Source organism: Chrysochloris asiatica, unplaced genomic scaffold (genome assembly GCF_000296735.1).
Source record: "Chrysochloris asiatica unplaced genomic scaffold, ChrAsi1.0 scaffold00063, whole genome shotgun sequence".
In the NCBI taxonomy this organism is placed as follows: Eukaryota; Metazoa; Chordata; class Mammalia; order Afrosoricida; family Chrysochloridae; genus Chrysochloris; species Chrysochloris asiatica.
This window is the reverse complement of record NW_006408581.1, coordinates 11,821,819-11,826,358: the sequence shown is the minus strand read 5'-3', so window position 1 is coordinate 11,826,358 and position 4,540 is coordinate 11,821,819. Positions and strand designations below refer to the sequence as shown.

The 4,540-nt window shown below is 36.6% G+C and overlaps 1 pseudogene; it reads right to left on the bottom strand.

Annotated features, from left to right (window-relative positions):
• Nucleotides 1–1,211: 1,211 nt before the first annotated feature.
• LOC102813432 overlaps nt 1,212–4,540 on the bottom strand; it is a 22,917-nt pseudogene continuing 19,588 nt past the window's right edge.

Genomic DNA, 4,540 nt, shown 5'->3' with positions numbered 1-4,540 from the left:
TTTACGGGAGCAGAAATCCTCATCTTTCTTCTGCGGAGCAGCTAGTAGTTTCGAACTGCTGACCCTGAAGTTCACAGCCTGATTCGTAACCACTATGCTATAGACTCTATTAAATAAATTTTAAATTATGAGGATTTTTTTTAAGGAAGCAAGAATAATATTAATTTTCAATAATCGGCATGTTACCATTATACTTCATACAGTGTTAGTATTAGTTACTGTATTAGTATAATTGCAACTTGTGTTTCCAAGGGATAACCAACACAGTTTTTAATTTTTTTTCATTTGTAGTATATGTTCTTCAGACCTACTTCATACACCTCAGAGTGTAAACAAAATGTTTCTCTTCCCTGAAGAACAGTCTTAACATTTTTGCATTTACATGTAAGAAGAAATTGTTGGACTCAACGAGAGAAAAAAAATGTGTAATTGACATGAAAAGTGGTACAATTTTTTCTATAAAATTGAAATGTGACTTTATTTGAATTAAAATAGGCTTAAGAGGAATCATAATATGCCTGAAATACTGTCGTGTCTAGTGTGAACTATAAATTGCAAAATATGGATGCTCAGAAAGAGAGAAGTATTCACAGAGTAACCGATTCATTTCAGATATTCTATTTATTCTGTGAAGGTAGGAAGAAAATTCCTCATTTGAGTCATTTATTCAGTTCATTGCATTATAATTTCATCCAGAATTTTGAAAAGCTTAAATTATGCCAGAAATTGATGAAGTTAACTTTCCTTATGCTTAAATATGAATAATTGAACTTGACACCATTTAGTAAATTCTAGTACTAGTTTATCAGACACATAAAAAAGGCAAGAGAAAAATAATTAGATTCTAACTCTCAATTGTATTCTATTCTAGTTGCAGTTGGTTAAAGTATAAAAGAAAGGCCACGCTCCTTCACATAACATCTTTCACTTCCCATTTCTCTCTAGTGTGTGCCTCTATTTCACATTTCTCTAGACTTCATTGTTGGAAGGAATGGTGCCACCTCTCTGTGCTATTAATTTTTTTTTTTTTTTTAAAGGACTGAGAGCATTTCTTTATTGTTACTTATAAAAAATAAATACACCTGTACCTAACTTTGTGAGCAACTTCCTGAACACCTAAATTACACAGGACATTTAAACGATCCTCTAAGTGCAGAAGTCACTGCAACAATTTTTATGGATGTGGCAGCTTGGTGCCAACTGATCTTTCTCTAGTTAAGGAGGCTGAGGTCGATGTGGAAGTAGACAGACATAAGGAAAATAATCCTGGTTATTAAATTGTAATCCAGGGATCTCCACAGAGGCATCTAATATACTTGCAGCTGCTACTTCATCCAAGTGTTTGAAGATGGAATTTAGCACTTCTCTAAAACGTCTGGTGGATAACTACTCAAGAGGTTGTAGGGGCACTGCTTGAGCACAGACTCCACAAACACTCTCAAGGCCTTGATGTGGATCCAGGCAATAAAGGCCTCACTGCAGTTCACCTTGAGCCAGCGTGGCAGGGGGCCATACTGCTGCTTCTTATCTGACCGTAATCTGCTCATCTCCTCCTTTTCCCTTTTAATTTGTTTTTCATCATAGTAAAATTCACAGTGAATTTGTTTTCTCTGGCCTTAGTCTAGAAATCAATCACTTTTTAAAACAGAGTCACAGTGAAGAGGCACTTTCGTTGTCCTCAGCAATTACTTTGGTTGATCGAGGCACCACCATGTCCGAGAGTCTTTTGTTGGTTTTTGTCATTGCGTGTAGCTTGGTTTGGCAACAATGACCAGGAGTATTATGAGATATTCAGAATCCAACACAAAGTTGTCTTTGCTCACAGTGTTGCACAGTGTCCCAGTGAAGAGGTTGCCCATGGACTTCTTCTCCAGGTTCGTCTTCAGAGTGTTGTTAAGTGGCTGTTCGAGATTTCAAGTCAGATTTGATTCATGTTAGTTGCTTTGAGAGTCTATGCACCACGGTGACAGCGGCTCCTTTGCAGGGTAATTGGCCATGTCCAATTCAAAGTGTGTCACAGAGGATGTTAAGTCAACTCCGTTGGCCTGGAGTTTCTCCTGAACCTTCCCCTTTGAGTCTTCTATTACTTTTACCACGCTCTGAGCCATTCAATTTTTTTAAGGCTTTCAGCATAGGTATCAAATTTCCCCAACTCATCAGAGAGACTAACAAGGGACTCCAAGGTCCCCAACTTGAAGTCAGGAATAGTAAATTTGGTATTATAAAACAGGTTGGATTTAGAAGTTACAGTATTCATCCTCTCCAGAGTTTGTAAATTTTCTTTGTCTCCAGGGGCAGAAATTAACCGAATTTGACATGCTTTCCGTCTTCTTTAATCCAGTGACTGACCAAAACTGGACTTGGCACATAATTTCTGTCCAGTGTCTCTGGCCTGTTCTGCTTACTCAAAAGTATACACACCCACACTTTTCTCATCTCAGCCTCTAGGCTTCCCTCCTTCCATTGTCCCCCAAAGTTTCTGTGGATGGCCGGAGCCGACCGGGAGTGGGCCAAGGTTGGTGCCGTGGCTCAGGCTGTGCTGAGTGGTGCCAGGGACTCTTAGCTGAGCCGAGCATGCTGCCCCCATGGGTGGCTCAGGCGGTGGAGGGGTGCAGTGCTGGATCGCACGAGTCACCAAAGCACTGTTTTCAAAGATTATGGAGTGTATTTTGGAGAGAGAGGACCCAGACAAACAAATTATAAGATAATTATGAGAAGTTTCATTATTAAGACCTTAATTTAGAAGATGATAATGGAGCACAGACACCTAACTCAATCTGGATAGTGAATAACAGTTTCCAAGAAGAGATAATATTTATTCTGAGTCCTCTAAGTCCAAAAGTTAACCCGATGGAAGATGGTCTGCAAATCAAAAAAGTGTTAGCCAGGAAGACCTGATATCCAGTGAGTAGCGTATATGAACTAAATTAATCTTACTACTCTTTTTGCCAGTTATTTTCCAGTATCTCATGTTATTTTTCCTTGACAAGAAAACAAGCCTGGTTCAATATATTTGAACAGTTGAACCCTTTCCTATTGTTTTCATCTCACCCATAGAAAATCTATTATCTAATGTAAGGTTGACAGTATTTAAACCATTTACCAGAGTTACCTTAGTGAAAGTGAAAATCAATGTGCTAATAGAGGAATATGGTCAGTAGTCTGTCAATCATGAGATATGATTATTAAGAGATTCAGGGAGATAAACAGAAACTCTGAATTCCTTAAAGGAAATAGCTGAGCAAATTTTAAATTCATGAGCTCCCACTGATAGGATATTGCTTGGGAATATTTATGTGAATATTATGGTGTCCAAGTTTCATGATAAGTGGTTACTGAAAAGTCGAGTTGCACCTGTAGCCAGTTTTTGGCATGTGACTACATTAATCTTGAATGCAGAACTATATTAATTCTTCTTACACTCTTCTCAGCAAAATACAAGAAATGTGTCATTTTCAAAACAAGCCTCTGAATACGTTGGCATGCATTTGAAAGCAAATTGACATAAATGAGGAAGAGCACAAGAAAAATGAGTGCCTGTAGAACTCTACGATTTATTATGTCAGTAGGAGAAGTTAAGGTAGCTAGAGAAATGAGCTACTGGTTAGCCGTTTGTGTAAATAAAATAGTTCTACAGAATTCATTTGGTAGCATTTAATATGGGGTTAGAAATTAGTACCTCATGTGAGACCCACTATATAAAGGACTCTTATCTTTACAATATATTTTATGTATGTTTCTCTTAGTTAAAAAGCTGGGTACACTTTAATGAAGTATATAAATCTACCAAGCATGCAGTCTATATACTTTTATAACTATTTACCCTTGGAATATCAGAAAATATATGTTGAACAAATTCGAAAAGAGCCACCAACCTTTTAAGCTTCTAGTGAGACATTGCATTAAGAACATTAAGAGGATAGTGTATAAACAATAATATGAAAAATTATTTTAGTATACTTGTTTGTCTAACCTACTGTACGTGAGTAATATTTATTTTCACTACCTTTACTATCAAATGCTAACTTTTCTGGATCTAAAAAGACATCATTGAAATTTAGGCCAGAGATTACTGTTAGCTGTATTGTACCATAAATTTATACAATAAAAGTTAAGTTATAGATTGATTTTCTGGTGCACAGAATTAATTCCTTAAATCATTTAAAAAATATTTGAATACCTACCATATATATGAGAGGGCTGAAAAACAATTAATGAAAATATTTAATTATCTGTTAATTCCATTATTCCATAAACTTTTCTATCCCCCTGATATGGCATGCAGTTTTTGAAATTGTAGTTAGGTATTAGTAAGTCATTTCTGACTCATAGTGACCCTAGGCATGACGAAACAAAATGCATACTGTTTTTTGTGGTATTCTCACCATTGTTGCTATGTTTGAGCCCATTTTTGCAGGCACTCAGTATATCCATCTTGTTGAGAGTCTTCCTCTTTTTTGCTGATTCTATGATTACCAAGCACGATGTTCTCTTGTGACTGGACCCAAATATATCCAAGAAAAGTAAGATAAAGTCTCTG